The sequence below is a fragment of the Macaca nemestrina genome, chromosome 12 (assembly GCF_043159975.1).
Source record: "Macaca nemestrina isolate mMacNem1 chromosome 12, mMacNem.hap1, whole genome shotgun sequence".
Lineage (NCBI taxonomy): Eukaryota > Metazoa > Chordata > Mammalia > Primates > Cercopithecidae > Macaca > Macaca nemestrina.
In genome coordinates this window covers 84,698,302-84,719,859 of record NC_092136.1, presented here as the reverse complement: position 1 = coordinate 84,719,859, position 21,558 = coordinate 84,698,302, and the positions used below count along the sequence as shown (strand labels likewise).

Below are 21,558 nucleotides of genomic sequence, written 5' to 3'. Positions count from 1 at the left end.
CCTGTAATTCCAGCACTTGTGGAGGCCAAGGTGGGAGACAGCATGAGCCCAGGAGTTCAAGACCAGCCTGGACAACACAGTGAGACTCTCTCTCTACAAAAATGCAAAAATCAGGCAGATGTGCTAGTCCATGCCTGTCGTCCCAGCTACTTGGAAGGATCACTTGATCCTGGGAGGTCGAGGCTGCAGTGAACCATGATTGCACCACTGCAGCTCCAGCCTCAGTGACAGAGCAAGACTTTGTCTCAAAAAAAGAGAACTAAGTCATATATGACACGAACAAGTGGAAAAAATCCCATGCTCATGGATTGGAATAATCAATATCTTAAAATGATCACACTGTCCAAAGCAATCTACAGATTCAACACAATCCCTATCAAATTACCAATGTCATTTTTCCCAGAATTAGAAAAAACAATCCCAGACTTCAAAAGAAACAAAAAAGGAGCCCAAATACACAACACAATCCTGAGCTAAAAGATCAAAGTTGGAGGCATCACATTACCTGACTTCAGATTAAACTTACAAGGCTATAGTAACCAAAACAGCATATATACGCCCATACCATGGATAATCCTCAGCTATATAAAAAACCCTGAAATCATGTCTTTTGCAGCAACAAAGATGGAACTGGAGGCCATGATCATGACTGAAATAACTCAGAAACAGAAAGTCAAATATCACATGTATTCACTTATAAGTGGGAACTAAGCAATGGGTACACATGGACATGCAGAGTGGAATAATAGCCATTGGAGACTCTGAAAGGTGGGAGGGGGTGAGGGTTGAAAAAATATTTATTGGGTACAATGTTCAGTATTGGGTGATGGGTACACTGAAAGTCCAGACTTCACCACTACACAATGTATGCATGTAAGAAATCTGCACTTGTACCCCCTAAGTATATAAAAATTAAAAAAATAGAAAAGTCTGTGGAATAAGCAGCTACTCGGAGGCTGAGGCAGGAGAATTGCTTGAACCAGGGAGGCAGAGTTTGCAGTGAGCCAAGATCGTGTCACTGCACTCCAGCCTGGGTGACAGAGTGAGACTTCATCTAAAAAAAAAAAAAAAAAAAAGTTTGTGGACTAAGAATAACAGAATCTGGGGTCTTGGATCTCGCATGACTGTGCCTTTAACAAGACAAGTTGTGTGACCTTGTACAAGTCACTCAGACTCTCTGTGCCTATTTTCCTGATCCATAAAAAAGAAGAAAATTATATTTTTTTCATAGAACTATAAAAATACAATGAAATACTATAGGGAAGAGCTTTACATACAATAAGATTCTCTATACATGTAAGGTATTTTTGTAATTACTGCTATTATTACCACTATAGTCATTTATAAGTTGGTGACCTTGGCTAAGTTAACTTTTCTGAGCTTTCATTTCCTCACTTGTATGAAGGCTTCTTCTGTGTTCAATTTTATGTTGATACCAGGACAGATTTTATTGAGAAGGGCATCCTGGAAGAGAATTTTGAAGATGAATCACTCAGCTTGGGAGAAGGGGAAGACACTTCCAGTAAAGTTGAAATTGTGAGCAAAGTTTGAAGCATCCTGGCAATTTAAAACTGGAAGCAATTTGGAAGGAGCTTCCTGTGTGGTGGGATAAAGGTCAAAGATAAGACTCCACTGAGAAGATCAGACCAAACTAATCAGTTAGGACAGCATTCCTCAGTGGAGAGGTGGCTGTGACTGATTTTAAGCAAAAATAAGACATAGCTATGAGGAGGATGAAGTGGACTGTGGAAGAATAGTAGTGAAGGTAAGACCCAGCTAATAACAAAAGTTACCGTGTACTAAATGCTTACAGAACATTGTGCTAGGCTTTTTATGTTTCTTATGTCATTTAATCCTAAGAACAACTATGTGACTTAGGCCCTAATATTATTCTCATCTTACAGGTGAGGAAACAGAAGCCCAAAAGGCTAAGCCACACTCAAGGTTACACACCTAGTAATTGGCAGAATGGAAGTCTTTCAGAAATTACAGCCTACACTCTCAGTTGTTAGTGTATTGCATGTTTTTATTTTAAAACCCTTGTTTTCTAAACTGACAACTAGAAACTGCTAAGTATGTTAAAAATCATACCACAGGATTTTTGAATTGTAGAGGACATTTCCATCCAACTGAATCCTTCGCACAGCACAGGGATCATCTGTATAATGTCCTGTGGGTAATCTTTTGCTCTCCTTCAGCACACACCCTGAGTATTCAGGGTGTGTGAGCTGAGTATAGAGAGACTGGGTCTCTCTGATAATTTTCCTCATGTTGTAAGCTCCATCCTCTGGAGAACACTTGGTTATATAAACCATTTTTTCACACGATAGCTCTTTAGACATGATCACGTCTCATTACCCAAATCTTCTTTTCTTTTGTGTGTGATGAGGAGAACCTCTTTCTTTTTTGGGGCTATAATGTATTCTACTTTTCTGAAGTACTCCTTCGCCACCCTACTTTAACAGTCATTAGAATTTCTTATTGTTTTGTTAACATTGTTGTGCCCTCCCCTATGGTGTTTGCTCTGTCATATCATGTTTCTTATTATTAAAGAGCATTGCCTGAACTGTCAGCTCTCCAATTATACTACAGCATAATTATAACCATGTTATACAATTATTTGTTGTGTGTATCACCTCTAGTTGATTAAGAGGTGCTTAAGGGCAAAAGCCATGCCTTATTGATCTTTGTTTCTCCCACAGTGCTCAGCATAACACTGTGTACACATCAAATTTGTGATTAAACATTTCTTGAACAAATTATAATGACCAGCTTGATATTGAAAAGGTATAGATTTTAGTAAAGTAGTTTTTCCTATTCTCATCTTGCTCTGATCTCTGAAAATACAATTATTTTTCTCTTTAAGGTTGAGAACTTATGGTTTGTTTTAGTTAATTGCTGGTTGAAGGGTAGGCTTAAATTAATCTGCTTATACTTGGTGGAATTTTATAGATTGAAGATGTATGTTGAATGAAGTGGATTGCTTCCATTCATCTAATCCTAATTACCACTCAGCATTGAGCTATCTTGAGCTTGAAGATGTGTTCATTAGTGAATCTGAAGTGAACTCCACCCATTGGGACATGAGGTTAAAAGCCAACTTAATGAGACTGTGTAAATTATTCGTGTGATAACAATGTCTTTGCATAGTCTAGGGAAGATAAGGCTTTATCTGCTTTTCACTAAATAATTTGCAGAAATTGGAGATTTTAAAATTTTTGATTCTTATACGAACAAATGGCAAATCTAGTATAAATTTTAGATAAAGTGCAGAATAGTAAGTTCTGAAGAGAATAAAGCTTAGGTAAGATAAAGGAAAAAACTAATTAGCTGCGAGGAAATAGATGCCATTTTGTTTTGAACTGAGGAAGCAAACGAGAAGTGTTAAAATCTACCATTGTCTTATAAAGAGAAGGATAATGGCTCCTTAAGTTATATCTGTGTACATTCAATCAGCAATTATTAATCAAATATCTACTAATTGCCACACTATGCTGAGTATTTGAAAGAATTTAAGATTCAGTGTCTGGTTCCAGCTAGAAGTTTACATCTGGTTGAGAAGACATTATTGACAACACTTGAAGCAGTTTGAAATACTGCAAGACAATATATAGCATGTGCTAAATTATGCTGGCTCTGATTTTATAGTCTTTGCCTTGAACACTTGAACACATCATCCCTTTCACTGCCCTGGTTCAACACCTCATTGTCTCTGGTTTTGAATATTGCAATACGTTTTAGAGCATGGTTTAGTGCTCAAATATTTGTTGTCTGAATGGGTAAATACATGAACAGCCCAGATTTAAATACTATGGAAAATTAGAGAAAAAGACTAGGATCTGGATTAGTTGGTGAAGACTGCTTGTAGAGGGTATTATTTAAGTTGAAAGCCACATGGGAAACCTGATAGAAAGAGAGTAAACATAGAGAGTGAGGGAGCTGTGTCTGTCTGTCAAAATATGAACACCATCTAATTGAAGTGAAAAATCCCAGTATTTACTTCTGTGATTTCTTTTTAAATGTCTTGTTAGCTAATGACTTTCATTCCAACTATTTTTGAAAAAAGTTTACAGTCAGGTGCCATGGTTGAAAAGTCATTTCTTTCTTTCTTCTCTCCTTCCCCTCTGTTCTTTTCTTTTTTTCTTTTTCAGGTGATTTTCCATATTTCTTCTCTAATCTGCTCATCACCATCTTAGGGTTTAATTCTCAGAGGCTAATCCTTTTCCTTTATTTCTAAATTCTTGGAGATAACCTCTAGCATAGTAGCTCAGAACATAGGTAGAATTTGGAGGCAGATTGCCTGATTTGAATCCTAACACCTCTGTTTACTCGTTTTGTGATGATGGATTATCTTTCCTGTTCTTCAATTTCTTCATCTGCAAATTGAGAGGAAGAAGAGCAATATAACATTCACTTCTGAGGGTTGTCATGAGGCTAAAATGAAATAATAATTCAGAACAGTGCCTGGCATGTTGTACATATATAGTAGCTATATTAGCCTCCAAATTCTTACAAGAAAGATAACATTTGGCTGAATAATAAATTAGCCGCTATTGACATTTCAGTGTCAGGAAAAAAGGAAGCCAATAAACTAGATCAGAAGACTTGTAGTCATAGACAAGAATAAAAACAATGACAACAGTGCCACCTCCAACTACCTAAAGGAGAGAGGATATTCTCGCCAGTAATCCCAGCACTTTGGGAGGTCGAGGTGGGTGGATCACGAGGTCAGGAGATTGAGACCATCCTGGCTAACACGGTGAAAACCCATCTCTATGGCATGGTGGCGGGCGCCTGTAGTCCCAGCTACTTGGGAGGCTGAGGCAGGAGAATGGCGTGAAGCCGGGAGGTGGAGCTTGCAGTGAATTGAGATCGTGCTACTGCTCTCCAGCATGGGCAACAGAACGAGACTCTGTCTCAAAAAAAAAAAAAAAAAAAAAAAAAAAAAAAAAAAAAAAAAAGGGATACTGAAAGGAATCTGAAAGACTGCTCTCAAACCTTGTCTTTTTTTTTTTTTGGAGGTATGCATAGTGAAAAGGAAACGCAGGCTGCTCTGTGACTTGCCTCTCCTCCTGTCCTCACCTTCTAAAAATCATTTAAAAAATACTAACAGTTGCAATTTATTGAGCACCTACTTGGTGCCATTTTCTATAAGAGACACAGGCCTAATTAAGTTCTGTAAATTGCCAAATATTATATACAGGAATTTGAAACTTAGGTTTGACTGGCATAAGAACCCAGAAGTTTCCCAGTAAAATATTTTGTTTCCCAAGTTCTTTAACCGCATTCTGGAAACACACTGTTGAGGAGTGGGGGTGGAATAAGTGAAATGATTTTCACTGAGCAAAATGAAATAGGTGTGTCCATCTATCATCTGTCTATCTATTATCTATCTATCTATCTATCTATCTATCTATCTATCTATCTATCTATCTTCCTACCTATTGTTTCTTTTTTTGGCATGCTGTAATAAACAAAGTAGACATGATTCCTGCCTTCTTGGAGCTCATATACTGAAAAGCAAGAATTCTACCTCTTTTGTAAATATGAAAAAATAAAAGCTTGAGATCATTGACTGATCAATGGACTAGTACATGCTCAAGGAATAAAATGCTGCTGTAGAAATTCATATCATTCTTTGTCGTAAGTGAACACAGTTTGTGGTTCTCTTGTTCTGAATGTCTCACTATAATAGGTCTATACCAGACTTAACAAAATTGTATCTCTGTCTCATAATAGTTCAATAAATATTTCTTTATACTCTAAGAGCTTGCATTTTTCACTTCACATTTTCATCTCTCAGTATCAAGTGTGACTCCCTTTCCTCATAATTATGTAAAAAAAGGACAAATTCTGTTACTCCTCAGTTTGAAGTAAATAGACGATAAAGCATCATACTATGTTAAAGGCAAAAATGCCTCTGAAGAGGAAAAATTATTCAGCAAGGGCATTGTATAAGCAGGAGTAAAAAAAAGAATATGGAATTGCTATGAGCTATAGCAGCTGAAGATGAAGACTGTGTATTTACAGCATGATTTCCCAGAAAAAGGCAACAATTGGAGAGTCTGTGTGTTTTCTGCCGCCTCTTTTTCTTATAACTTGTTATGTGCAATATGAAATTGGCTTTAATCTGATTAAATGGATAGATCAGGCAGTTTATAATGAGATTCAGATTCTTTCTTCTCTAAGCTCTGGGTCAAAAGAGCCAAAGCTATTACTCTTTGATGGGTGTTTGGTGATCTGTGCAAGAAGGATTACAGCCCAGCTTCTCAAAGGCAGATAGGTAGATCAGTAAATAGCTGACAAATGATGGAAAAGGACAGTCTTACTAGCTAGTTTAGCAATTTTGTCTTTAGAGGAAACCCAAGGGTGACTCGACTTGGAGATTAAACTCTTAGTCTTGAATAGCAAACAGGGCTACATTAACAAGGAATCATGGGAAACTGTTTTCCTATAACTGCCTTTTCTGGAGCTTGGGATGGCTGATATTGGACTATCTAGAAATTTTCATTAACATTTTATTAAAAACAAAAAATTATGCCTCAAACAAAAGTACAGCTTTTCCTTAATTGTTAAACACATAAATCTCAAATAGGCTTCTTATCAGCAACAAAGCTGTTATGAGAAACCTAGTATAATTTAAAGTTGATTAGACCATTTATTTCTTTTAAACATGAGCAACTGACTAATCAAAATTTAGGAAGAATCTTGATAAGTATTCTTTAATATATTAAATTCACAGGGAGTATGTTTGATTGTCATGTAAAAAGATAGATACTTTTGGAAAAAAGAAAGTAAAATAGTAAAGAAAATAATGGATAATAATCCAAAAAACTCCACACTCATTTTAAACATGTTTTAAAGTAATTGACAGATCATTTTCCATATATTTGAGTTAATTTCAATAAAAGTGCTAATCAAATCTTTTATGCCTAGAAAAATACCTTGCACATAATGAAAACTCAGTGAATATTCAATCTTTTATTCAATCAGTTGATCAACTGATCGACTTCTTGTGCTGAGCACTGAACTATTTAGTATAAATTGTGTATATACCACAAAAATTTCATGTATAATAACATTAAAGCCTGATTTATTAAATGGTATATTATAAATAGAAAATGTATTATCAAAATTTGCCAAAAATATGCAAAAAACAAAATAGCATGATGTCACAAATTTTTAAAACTAAAAATTCAAGGTACTGGGCTATAATCCTTGGGCAACAAATTTTATCTCTGGTTTTTGTTTTTGTTTTTTTTTTTAATTTGTGAAAGGAGAGACAAGTGTTAATTATCTTTCAGTTTTGTAGTGTCCTTTGTTCCTCTGTTCTAAAATATATGTGAAATGTGGGAAAGACAAGCCAAAAAAGCATTTGAAAAATTAATATTCATAAGAATGGGTAAGTGTGCACATGCGAGTATGTGTGTGTGTGTGTGAGAGAGAGAAACAGAGAGAGAGAGAGAGAAACAGAGAGAGAGAGAGAGAAAGAGAGATGGAAACAGTGACCTTGACAATCAGTCAAATGTGGTGCTCCTGGTAATGATTTGGCAGTTTCCCAACAAAATGTCAGCATACCAAGTATTAAACCAAAGATCAAGATGATATTCAACCCTCAGATAAATTAGATCCAAATCAGATGATAGATGTGGCACATTTGCTATCAGGGAAAAAAAATGTATTGGCTCCTTCAGGAGATAAGACCCAGGAATTGTGAAAGCTGGAGACTTGGAATACCCCTGAAGAACAAGGGGAAGGAAATAATGACTTTATAAGAAGTTGTCATTGTGAAAATTTATAGGCCTTGCCCTTTGTTCTTCTCATGCAGGAGAGTGACCTTCATATATCTGAGTTTTCAGTGATTGTATATATGAATAAATGTAGGTAACATCTGATGAATGTGGTTGATGTATAGGAGTCAATAAATACTTAAATCCTTTTTTTCAAGTTAGTTTTAATTTATATCAATTTTTACATTATGTCTTGGAATTATTCAAATACATGAGATTATCTTTGGCTTAAAACTGCTATGATACTAAAAGATTAAAAGCTGGGAATCAGTTTTTTTTCTGTTTTATTTTATGGAGATGTAGGGCAGTGGGGCACAAAAGTTTAGGCATAGAAAAAAATGAATAATGGGAGATCATCTAAGCGTACCTCTGATTCCTCCAAGTGAAATGCTGCAGTGACTGTATGATTTAGTTTTTTTCCTTTATTTTGGAGTTTCTTTTTTTTAAAATTATACCTTAAGTTCTAGGGTACATGTGTACAACGTGCAGATTTGTTACATATGTATACATGTGCCATGTTGGTGTGCTGCACCCATTAACTCAGCATTTACGTTAGGTATTTCTCCTAATGCTATCCCTTCCTCCTACCCCCACCCCATGAAAGGCTCCGGTGTGTGATGTTCCCCACCCTGTGTCCAAGTGTTCTCATTGTTCAATTCCCACCTATGAGTAAGAACATGTGGTGTTTGGTTTTCTGTCCTTGAGATAGTTTGCTCAGAATGATGGTTTCCAGCTGCATCCATGTCCCTACAAAGGACATGAACTCATCCTTCTTTAATGGCTGCATAGTATTCCATGGTGTATATGTGCCACATTTTCTTAATCCAGTCTATCATTGATGAATATTTGGGTTGGTTCCAAGTCTTTGCTATTGTGAATAGTGCTGCAATAAACATACGTGTGCATGTGTCTTTATAGTAGCATGATTTATAATCCATTGGGCATATACCCAGTAATGGGATCATTGGGTCAAATGGCATTTCTAGTTCTAGATCCTTGAGGAAACACCACACTGTCTTCCACAATGGTTGAACTAGTTTACATTCCCACCAACAGTGTAAAAGCATTCCTATTTCTCCACATCCTCTCCAGCATCTGTTGTTTCCTGACTTTTTAATGATCACCATTCTAACTGGTATGAGATGGTATCTCATTGTGGTTTTGATTTGCATTTCTCTGATGGCCAGTGATGATGAGCATTTTTTCCTGTGTCTGTTGGCTGCATAAATGTCTTCTTTTGAGAAGTGTCTGTTCATATCCTTTGACCACTTTTTGATGGGGTTGTTTGTTTTTTTCTTGTAAATTTGTTTAAGTTCCTTGTAGATTCTGGATATCAGCCCTTTGTCAGACAAGTAGATTGCAAAAATTTTCTCCCATTCTGTAGGACTCTGATGGTAGTTTCTTTTGCTGTGCAGAAGCTCTTCAGTTTAATTAGAGCCTATTTGTCTATTTTGGCTTTTGTTGCCATTGTTTTTGGTGGTTTAGTCATGAAGTCCTTGCCTATGTCCTGAATGGTATTGCCTAGGTTTTCTTCTAGGGTTTTTATGGTTTTAGGTCTAACATTTAAGTCTTTAATCCATCTCGAATTAATTTTTGTACAAGGTGTAAGGAAGAGATCCAGTATCAGCTTTCTACATATGGCTAGCCAGTTTCGCAGCCCCATTTATTAAATAGGGAATCCTTTCCCCATTTCTTGTTTTTGTCAGGTTTGTCAAAGATCAGATGGTTGTAGATGTGTGGTATTATTTCTGAGGCCTCTGTTCTGTTCCTCTGGTCTATATCTCTGTTTTGGTACGAGTACCCTGCTGTTTTGCTTACTGTAGCCAGAATCTTTGGTGCACATTTAAACCAGTGTGTAGAGGGAAATTTATAGCACTAAATGCCCACCAGAGAAACCAGGAAAGATCTAAAATCAACACCCTAACATCACAATTAAAAGAACTAGAGAAGCAAGAGCAAGCAAATTCAAAAGCTAGCAGAAGGCAAGAAATAACTAAGATCAGAGCAGAAGTGAAGGAGATAGAGACACAAAAAACCCTTCAAAAAATCAATGAATCCAGGAGCTGGTTTTTTGAAAAGATCAACAAAATAGATAAACCACTAGCTAGACTACTAAAGAAGAAAAGAGAGAAGAATCAAATAGATGCAATAAAAAAAGACAAAGGGGATATCACCACCAATCCCATAGAAATATAAACTACCATTAGAGAATATTATAAACACCTGTATGCAAATAAACTAGAAAACCTAGAAGAAATGGATAAATTCCTGGACACATACACCCTCCCAAGACTAAGCCAGGAAGAAGTTGAATTCCTAAATGGACCAATAACAGGCTCTGAAATTGAGGCAATAATTAGTAGCCTACCAACCAAAAAAAGTACAGGACCAGATGGATTCACAATGGAATTCTACCAGAGGTATGAAGAGGAGCTGGTACCATTCCTTCTGAAACTATTCCAATCAATAGAAAAAGAGGGAATCCTCCCCAACTCATTTTATGAGGCCGACATCATCCTGATACCAAAGCCTGGCAGAGACACAACAATGAAAGAGAATTTTAGACCAATATCCCTGATGAATACCGATGCAAAAATCCTCAGTAAAATACTGGCAAACCGAATCCAGTCGCACATCAAAAACTTATCCACCATGATCAATTTGGCTTCATCCCTGCAATGCAAGGCTGGCTAAACATACACAATTTAATAAACATAATCCAGCATATAAACAGAACCAAAGACAAAAACCACATGATTATCTCAATAGATGCAGAAAAGGCCTTTGACAAAATTCAACAGCCCTTCCTGCTAATAACTCTCAATAAACTAGGTTATTGATGTAACATATCTCAAAATAATAAGAGCTATTTATGACAAACCCACAGCCAATATTATACTGAATGGGCAAAAACTGGAAGCATTCCCTTTGCAAATTGGCACAACACAAGGATGCCCTCTCTCACTACTCCTACTCAACATAGTGTTGGAAATTCTGGCCTGGACAATCAGGCAGGAGAAAGAAATAAAGGGTATTCAATTAGGAAATGAGGAAGTTAAATTGCCCCTGTTTGCAAATGAGATGATTGTATATTTAGAAAACCCCATCGTCTCAGCCCAAAATCTCCTTAAACTGGTAAGCAACTTCAGCAAAGCCTCAGGATACAAAATCAATGTGCAAAAATCAGAAGCATTCCTATACACCATGAACAAACAAACGGAGAGCCAAATCATGGGTGAACTCCCATTCACAGTTGCTTCAAGGAGAATAAAATACCTAGGAATCCAACTTACAAGGGATGTGAAGGACCTCTTCAAGGAGAACTACAAACCACTGTTCAATGAAATAAAAGAGAATACAAAGAAGTGGAAGAACATTCCATGCTCATGGATAGGCAGAATCAATATCATGCAAATGGCCATGCTGCCCATGGTAATTTATAGATTTGATGCTATCCCCATCAAGTTACCAATGACTTTCTTCACAGAATTAGAAAAAACTACTTTAAAGTTAATATGGAACCAAAAAAGCCTGCATTGCCAAGACAATCCTGAGCCAAAACAACAAAGCTGGAGGCATCACACTACCTGACTTCAAACTGTATGATTTAGTTTTTACAAGTCACAATGCATAAGAAAGTTTTCTGTCACAGATTTAGATACACAGTTGTTTCGTCAATCATTTTAAATTTAGTTTTTACTTTAAAAATCTAAGTTATAATATATATAGTTTAATGATTTAGATATTTCTACAAGTTCAGGTTTATGACCCTTCTTGCTATCTTTTGTCCTACAGAAGTAGCCAGTTTCAATTTTTTTAGCTTATTCTTTTAATTTTTATATCTATTCTTTTATCACAAGTGACACACTTACACATCTACTTGTAATCTTTTTAATGCGTTTTTCAAAGGATTATCTATTAATTAATCTCCCTGGAAGATGGAGATTTTGCTGTTTTTCATTAGAACTTCCTCCCCCTAACACACATGTCACCATTTTTGCTTCCTACCCACTTTTACTGAATGAGAATACGTCTGGTTAAATTAATTGTGTATATTACATATATAATAAAATAAATATATATCTCATATACGTAATATATATGTTAGTACAACTATGTAAACATCATACACCAGTGAGGTAAATTGTATAATCCAATCATTTTGACTGTCACTGATGTTTGTTCCCCTGTAGTCAGTAGTTGACTATTTCTTTCAGTTGCTTGTTTTTCTCATGTGTCTATCACTAATTTTAAGCTCTCAAACAATGTCAAATTCATCTCAATACACTCAGACTCATTAGATATTCTACCAATTTTATCTACTTGATGAGATTTCTGCAGTAGCTTTCTAATCTCTTCTAAGACTGGTCTTTTTTTAATTTTTTAAATGGGAGGCATTTATTTACTTATGAATAATACATAAGTACAAATAATACATAATACATATTTAAAAGGTACATAAGGTTTCATCATGAAAACTCTTCTTTCTTCCTTTCTCCTGCAGTTACCTTCCCCAATGTCTACCAGTGGTACTAGTTTCTTGTGAATATTTTATATATCACAAGCAAGTACAGGGCTTTTCTTGCACAAATGCTATCCACATTCACTTGTACATAGTTACATTTTAAACTTAGATATGTGAACCTTATAGTAGTCAGTATCTGAGGGAGGTTGGATCCAGGACCAACTCTGTCAATCCCTCACAGATACCAAAATTTGTGGATTGTTTAGGGAATAATGGCAAGAAAGAGAGTATGCGCATGTTCCATATAGACAGAACAATCCATTTATTTTTTTGCATATTTTCTATCTGCAGTTTGCTGAATTCATGAATGTAGAACCTGCTGGTAGGGTGGGCCCACTGTTTTATTATTATTATTATTATTATTATTATTATTATTAAACTTTAAGTTCTAGGATACATGTGCAGAACATGCAGGTTTGTTACATAGGTATACATGTGCCATGGTGTTTTGCTGCACCCATCAACCCGTCATCTACATTAGGTATTTCTCCTAATATTATCCCTTCCCTAGCTCCCCACCTTCCAACAGGCCCTGGTGTGTGATGTTCCTTCCCCTGCCTTTGTCCATGTGTTCTCATTGTTCAACTCCCTCTTATGAATGAGAACATGTGGTGTTTGGTTTTCTGTTCCTGTGTTAGTTTGCTGAGAATGATGGTTTCCAGCTTCATCCATGTCCCCACAAAGGACATGAACTCATCCTTTTTTATGGCTGCATAGTATTCTATGGTGTATATGTGCCACATTTTCTTTTTCCAGTCTATTATTGATGGGCATTTGGGTTGGTTCCAAGTCTTTGCTATTGTGAATAGTGCTGCAATAAGCATATGTGTGCATGTCTCTTTACAGTAGCATGATTTCTAATCCTTTGGGTATATAACCAGTAATGGGATCGCTGGGTCAAATGGTATTTCTGGTTCTAGATCCTTGAGGAATTGCCACACTGTCTTCTGTTTTGTTTCATTTAATTTAGGAGAGCTAAATAATTAAACATGAGGCCAAAGTACATAAGAAAGCAGCAGTCTTTTATTGCAAATATGCGCACACTCTCGGGTGAGGTTCTCTGGTCCCCAGGTGTTGGGGGGCCAGGGAAGTCGTGCCAGCACTCTCGGGTGAGGTTCCCCGGTCCATGAATGCGGGGGCCGAAGAAGTCACACCGGCGCTTACCAGCGGCAGACTTTTATGCCTGGGAGCTGGAAGGGGAGGAGTTTGGGGCATGTGTGCAAGAGTGGATTCTTTAATTTCAGTGTCCCCAGCTTGACGTCACTCTGCACATGCTCAGTTAATTTGGTTCTTTTCCCGGGCATGGGAATTTTTCCTGGGTGGGGGAAAATCTGTGATGAAGAACCCGGAAACAACAGGGACTGCTCCATCTTGTTCACCTTCCTCCATCTTGTCCCTTCTCCCTCATCCAAACAGTCCAACCTCTTAATGATTATAAGAATTTAGGGCACCGTGGTCTGTCTGGCTGCTTCCTGCTGTTAAGGGGTGTAGTTAGGGTCTGAGGTTGGCAGTTGGGTGTAGGAATGGAGGAGCATTTGGTTGAAGGTGACTTGGGTGATCTCTTGGACCCTGGCTCGGAGAAATTTTATTAGAATGGGAGCAAGACATAACATAAGGCAGAGGATTAGTATGGGAATTAGGAATGGAAGCATCTGCTGTACTACAGGCAGCAGCCATACCGGTGGTCCGGGGGTTAAGGGGGCATTAAATTGTTGAAGCTCCTTTTTGATCTTGTTTAATGTTTGGACGTTAGTGTCAACCAGGCCTGATTCATTTACATAGTAGCAACACTCCTCTCCTAGGAAGAGGCATGTTCCTCCTTTTTCAGCAGTAAGAAGATCTAATGCCCATCTATTTTGTGCTGCTACCTGGGCCACTGAGGTGATTTGACATTGTAAAGAGGCTAAGCTTTCAGCTGAAGCCTCTATGGCTGCCTGAACCTGAGTGGAGAGGGTCTGTGTGGATTGAATCGAGTGGGTGAGGGCCCCTGTTCCAAGTCCTGAGGCTACTAGGGACAATGCTAGGGAAACCCCGATAATTAAGGGAAGAAAAATGGCCCGCTTTTAGATGTTATTGCTGGGGCTGAGCTGGGAAGCTAGTTCGGACAATTCTCCTTCGCTATACAGGGTTAAGCTAGGCACTAAAGATACCGGAACACAAAGGGATTGGGTGATGGGGGTATGGTTGAGTTTTAGATAGACTTTGGTTACACTAAAAGTAGCCTCCAACGGGGGCCATCTGGGTCTATTGGGAGCTTGGGTGTGATTACACCATGAAGAGTTGGGAGTAGAGTAGCAAAAAGGAAGGGTTTGACTCTGTGGATTATGGTATAATGGGACTTGAGGCAAGGATGTTGCTTGAGAGGAGCTGGTAGAGTCGGTGGTGATATTGAAAGCGGCTGGTAGAGGGACTGCCACTAAGGGAGCTTTTCCAAGTGCAGTGCAAAGGAAGCAGTGGGAGAGATTTCTTACTCCGGTAGCCTGGGTTAAGTCCCTGGCGAATAAGTGTTAGCCATGAGAATGGGTCCTCATTGTTAGGGGGGATTGGGGGGCTTAACAGCTTCTGTATTTTTTGTTCATGAGATTTTACGGCTGAGGTTAAATTTTGTAGGCTCTGTACACCCTTAGGGAGTTGCACTTGCTGAACGTATATTCTCTTTACCTGGATGGTTGCGGTGGGATATGAGGAAGAAGATGATGCATATAGTCCACCTTTTACTCCCTGGGCCCACCGAGGGTCCTAGGGATCATTAATAGTAAGACTATATGTTTCTGGCAAAGGACTTTGAAACATATTCTTATGTTGGGATTGTGCATAGAAGTCATACAAAGGATGGATTTTGCAGTAATTGTATGGACACCTTAGGTTGGTTTCTTGCCAGTAGTTTTTACAATTATATTCTGTTTGGTCATATAAGAAACATATGGCCGGGAGGCCTCCAGTGATGGAACTTAGGGAAAAGTTTAGGGAGAGGGCAGATTGACAGCCCTGGGGGGGTACATTCTGCAGTGCCCTGCATGCCTGAGTGTACCTGGTTGTCTGTAGACCAGGTTTCAGTTACAGAAAATTTTCATACAAAGTTAGGATTAGTAGGAGTAACTAGAGGGATTAGAGTGAACCATAATAATGGTGGCAAAAGTGTAGAGAGTAAGTTCAACATTGCTGAAATTACAAAGGGCACCCTGCCAAGCTAGGTCTTTTATGAGAGTAAAAAGTCGGGAAATCCACTGGTTGGGGGATGGGTCAGGCAGGAGCGTGTCTATGGGGTCTATAAGGGAAAAATCAGTTAAGTTAAGATGAAGAATAGTGAGGAAGCGGGAAAGTTTGAGGAGGGTGTTGATCCTTGAGTAGAACCTGGTCACCTGGAGAAAGGGAAGGGAAATAGATGTTTTGAGTTAGGTTAAGATGTCTTGTCCCAAGAGGGGGTGGGACAAGAGGGCATGATGAGGAAAGAGTGGGCAAAGCATGCATAGTCCAGGCAGTAATTTAACATTGGGGTCTGGCAAGGGTTAGACAGTTTACTGTCTACCCTAACTACTGAGATAGTGGATGGCTGGCTAGGACCTCCATAGGTTGACAATACAGAATAGGTAGCCTCCGTATTGATGAGAAAAGAAATTGGCTTACCTGCTACCTGTAGAGTTACCCTAAGCTCGGCGAGGGTGACAGGGGTCTCTGAGTGTGGGCACCGTCAGTCGTCGTCCAGGTGTAGGAGCTGGAAGGAGCCTTCCAACCCTTGAGGAGAGGCACCACATTGAGGTGCAATGCCTGCCCTGCTGGCGGGGCAATCAGACTTCCAGTGTCCTTCCTGTTTGCAGATTGGGCACGGTGTGGTAGGCAGGTGAGGATTTGGACACCTTTTTTTCCCAATGCCCAGTTGTGCCACACTTAAAGCATGGGCCAGACGGAATGGCCGGCTTGGCCTGGGAACATTGGTTTGCCCAGTGTCCTGGGTCTCCGCATTTATAGCAGGAGCCCTTGGGAGACTTGCCCTGTGTCTTCCCTGCCGGCAGAGTGGGCAACACTGGTTGGAGGGCAGCCACTAGAGCTTGCACCTGAAGCACAGCCCTTCTTTTCTCCTTGTCTAGCTCTGCGGCCTCAGCTGCTTCTTCTCTGGAGTTAAAAACTTTAAAGGCCAATTTTACTAAGTCCTGTATGGGGGTTTGAGGCCCATCTTCAACCTTTTTTAGCTTTTTTCGAATATCTGAGGCTGACTGGGAGATAAAATAGGAGGCTAGGACAGCTGCTCTGGCTGGGGAGGTGGGGTCTAGCCGAGTAAATTGGGCTAGTGCCTCTGTAAGATGATTTAGGAAGGAAGCCGGGTTCTCATCTGGGTGCTGGATGATTTCCTTTAGTTTATCAAAATTGACCACTTTGTTAGAGGCTGCCTGCATGCCAGCCAAGAGACATTGAACCATAATGTCTTTCCTATGGCGGCTGGGCTGCTGTGGTTGGTAATCCCAATCTGGTTCTATGGACAGGACAGCCATCTCTCCTAACGGGATGGTGGCATCAGTTAAATGCCATTGATCTGCATGTTGCCTGGCGGCTGCAAGAATACGCTCTCTTTCCTCTGGGTTAAGGGAGGAGGACAAAATGACCTGTAAGTCATGCCAGGTTAGATCATATGCCTGACATAGGTATCGAAACTCCTTGGAATATAGGGTGGGGTTAGCAGAGAAATCGCCGAGCCGTTTTTCAATCTTGGAAAGGTCTGCCAAGGAAAAAGGGACATGGACTCTAACTAGTCCTTCGGCTCTGGTGACTTCTTAGAGGGGGGCCAACAAACTAACAGGGGAGGTTGAAACAGACTGACCAGTCGGGTAGGTTGAGACCGGCTGACCGGTAGAGGGGGTTGAGGCAGGCTGACTGGTAGAGGGGGTTGGGGCAGGCTGACTGGTAGAGGGCTGACTAGTGGGGGCCACTACTGTGGTCTTGGAGCGAGTGTGGGCGGAAATGGGAGAGGTAAGAGGAGTGGCTGAGGGAGGGGTGGTAGGAGGAGCATAGGGAGGGGGGTTGGTAGGTCGGGAGGGAGGTGCCCCGCCGTCGGCCTCGTCTGAGATGGAAGTAGAATCTTCCTCTGCTTGTGGTGTGGGGGCTGAGGGCTGGGTTTTAACTAACAAGACCTGGGCCATTGAACACTAGGCGCACAGGTCTGGGCGAGAGCGCAAGTCCCAAAAGCCTTGGACATAGATAATCTCTGACCACTTTCCAAGCCTTTGGCAGAAATTAGAGAGATCTAATAGAATGCTATAGTCAAGTGTGCCGTCTGGTGGCCATTGAGATTGGTTGTCTAATTTATACTGCGGCCATGCCACAGTGGAGAGGAAAATTAGCCGCTTTCATTTTAAATCTTGAGCTAAATGTAAGGCTTCCAAGTTTTGGAGGAGACACCCTAAGGGGGTGTTCCTAGAGATTTTCGATTGTGAGGTTCCCATTGTTTAACCACCAGAAATGGAAACCGACCTCACGCAGTGGCAAAGCGTCCTTTGCCGCTGCTAGAGACCGGGGGCTCCTGGAGCCACTAACGGAGAATTGAGGAACTTCAAGATGGACATCTCCGGGTTGAAGACCTCACAGCGCCACAGGGTGGCTATGTCCTTGGGCGTACGTATGACTCTAGGCCAAGGACATGGAAACGGACAGAGATGGTTAACAAAGGGGAGTACTCACCGAAGAAGAAATTCTCAGAGCGGCACCAGTGGAAAGCTGGAACACTTGTTCGGTGTTGGTGGCTGGTTGGGTTGGGAGCCGGTTCGCTGGGGAAGAGGTTCGTTAGACCCCTAGGAGATGTTGAGGAAGGGTATCCTCCTGTCCCAGGTTTCGGCACAAACTGTTTTGTTACATTTAATTTAGGAGAGCTAAATAATTAAACATGAGGCCAAAGTACATAAGAAAGCGGCAGTCTTTTATTGCAAATATGCGCACACTCTTGGGCGAGGTTCTCTGGTCCTCAGGTGTTGGGGGGCCAGGGAAGTCGCGCCGGCGCTCTCGGGTGAGGTTCCCTGGTCCACGAATGCGGGGGCCAAAGAAGTCACACCGGCGCTTACCCGTGGCGGACTTTTATGTCTGGGAGCTGGAATGGGAGGAGTTTGGGGCATGTGTGTAGGAGTGGCTTCTTGAATTTCGGTGTCCCCGGCTTGACGTCACTCTGTGCATGCTCAGTTGATTTGGTTCTTTTCCTGGGCATGGGAATTTTTCCCGGGTGGGGGAAAATCTGTGATGAAGAACCCGGAAACAACAGGGACTGATCCATCTTGTTCACCTTCCTCCATCTTGTCCCTTCTCCCTCACCCAAACATCTTCCACAATGGTGGAACTAACTTATACTCCCATCAACAGTGTAAAAGCATTCCTATTTCTACACATCCTCTCCAGCATCTGCTGTTTCCTGACTTTTTAATGATCACCATTCTAACTGGTGTGAGATGGTATCTCATTGTGGTTTTGATTTGCATTTCTCTAAAGACCAGTGATGATGAGCTTTTTTTCATATGTTTGTTGGCTGCATAAATGTCTTCTTTTGAGAAGTGTCAGACTTTTTCAAAAGAAGACATTTATGCGGTCAAAAATTTCTCAAAAGAAGATATTGTGTCCTCTTTTACTTCATTGAGCAGTGGTTTGTAGTTCTCCTTGAAGAGGTCCTTCACATCCCTTGTAAGTCGGATTCCTAGGTATGTTATTCTCTTTGAAGCAATTGTGAATGGGAGTTCACTCATGATTTGGCTCTCTGTTGATTTGTTAATGGTGTATAGGAATGCTTGTGATTTTTGCACATTGATTTTGTATCCTGAGGCGTTGCTGAAGTTGCTTATCAGCTTAAGGAGATTTGGGGCTGAGACGATGGGGTTCTCTAAATATACAATCATGTCATCTGCAAACAGGGACAATTTCACTTCCTCATTTCCTAATTGAATAGTCTTTATTTCTTGCTCTTGCCTGATTGCCCTGGCCAGAATTTCCAACACTGTGTTGAGTAGGAGTAGTGAGAGAGGGCATCCTTGTGTTGTGCCAATTTGCAAAGGGAATGCTTCCAGTTTTTGCAGAGCTTTCCAGAAGGTACAGCTCAGGCCATTGCTTCAGAGGGTGCAAGCCCCAAGTCTTGGTGACTTCTATGTGGTGTTGGGCCTGCAGGCATACAGAAGACAAGAATTGAGGTTTGGGAGCCTCTTCCTAGATTTCAGAGGATGTATGGAAACACCTGCATATCCAGACAGAAGTCAGCTGCAGGAGCAGAGCCCTCAGAGAACCTCTGCTAGGGCAATTCAGAAGGGAAATGTGGGATTGGAGCCCCCACAAAGATTCCCCACTGGGGCACTACCCAGTGGAGCTATGAAAAGAGGGCCACCATCCTCCAGACCACAGAATGGTAGATCCACTGACAGCTTGCACCATGTGCCTGGAAAAGCTGCAGACACTCAATGCCACCCCATGAAGGAGCTACCTAAGACCATGGGAGCCTGCCCCTTGCATCAGTGTTCCCCAGTTGTGAGACATAGAGTCAAAAGAGATCATTTTGGGGTTTTAAGATTTAATGAGTGCCCTGTTGGATTTCGAACTGGTATGGGGCCTGTAGCCCCCTTGTTTTGGTCAATTTCTCCCATTTGGAACAGGTGTATTTACTCAATGCCTATATCCCCATTGTATCTAGAAGAAACTAACTTGTGTTTGATTTTACTGGCTCATAGGTGGAAGAAACTTGCCTTGTCTCAGGTGAGACTTTGGACTGCGGACTTTTGAGTTAATACTGAAATGAGTTAAGACATGTGTTTATTGCAGCACTATTCACAATAGCAAAGACTTGGAACCAACCCAAATGTCCATCAGTGACAGACTGGATTAAGAAAATGTGGCACATATACACCATGGAATACTATGCAGCTATAAAAAAGGATGAGTTCATGTCCTTTACAGGGACATGGATTAAGCTGGAAACCATCATTCTCTGCAAACTCACAAGGACAGAAAACCAAACACCACATGTTCTCACTTACAGGTTGGAATTGAACAATGAGATCCCTTGGACACAGGGAGGGGAACATCACACACTGGGGCCTGTTGGGGGTTAGGGAGCTGGGGGAATGATATCATTAGGAGAAATACCTAATGTAAATGATGAGTAGTTGGGTGCAGCAAACCAACATGGCATATGTATACCTATGTATCAAACCTGTACATTGTGCACGTGTATCCTAGAACTTAGAGTATAATAATAATAAAAAAAGTCCATCCAGGTGTGGTTGCATTCTTTATTTTCTTTTCTGCTATAAATAATGAGGTAACAGGGAGTGGATAGAAGGCACTTAGTGTTTCTTTTGGTGTTTCTTTCAGAGTCTGCTATCTGTCATGCTTGTATTTTATTGCTACAAAGAGTCTACTCTGTCAGTGTTAAGGTCTCTGTTTTAATGTTAATGCTGGTCATTTGAACCTGAATTCCAAAGAAAGAAAGATATAATGAGGCATGTCCAACCACCCATTCCATTCATGGCCTGAACTGGTGTTTCAGTTAACTTGGAATGCCCTTGGCTGAGAGGAGGAGTCCATTCAGTTGGTTGGGGTGCTTAAGAATTTTATTTTTGGTTTACATGAGCAACTCAATGATTTTTAAACAGGGAAGTAAATTAATCAAATTTGCATGTTAGAAAGAATACTGTCAGCAGTGTTAAAATTTAAATGAAAAATAATGAGAGTTTGAATCAAGATGTACTAATGGGGATGGAGATGAAGGGATGACTGGAGAGATGCTTAGAGATATAATTGACAGAACTTAGTGATTGACTGGATGTAAATGTGAGGTAGAGAAAAGAGTCTGGAATGAATCCTAAATTTCTGGCCTGCATTATTCAATGATAATTTTATCTCCAAGGAAAGGAAAGTATAGGAAGGTTAGGTTGCTATTTTGGGGTGATCATGGAGCGGGGAAAGAGATAATAACTTCAGTTTGGGACATTGAATTTAAAATGCCAGTTGGGCTGCTAAACGCCTTGGTATAACTCTGATCATAAATTCAGGATGCTTCTTGTGTTAGGCATGGTGGCTCACGCCTGTAATCCCAGCACTTCGAGAGGTCGAGGCAGGCCGATCACGAGGTCGGGAGATTGAGACCATGTTGGCCAACATGATGAAAGCCCATCTCTACTAAGAAAGTACAAATATTAGCTGGGTGTGGTGGTACACGCCTGTAGTCCCAGCTACTCGGGAGGCTGAGGCTGAAGAATCACTTGAACCTGAGAGGCTGAGGTT

The 21,558-nt window shown here is 40.3% G+C and overlaps 1 protein-coding gene across 12 annotated transcripts in view; it reads left to right on the top strand.

The window, feature by feature from the left end:
• Positions 1 to 21,558, top strand: part of LOC105468849 (discs large MAGUK scaffold protein 2) — a 2,241,192-nt gene that overhangs the window by 294,918 nt on the left and 1,924,716 nt on the right. The gene's annotated exons all lie outside the window — the stretch shown is intronic.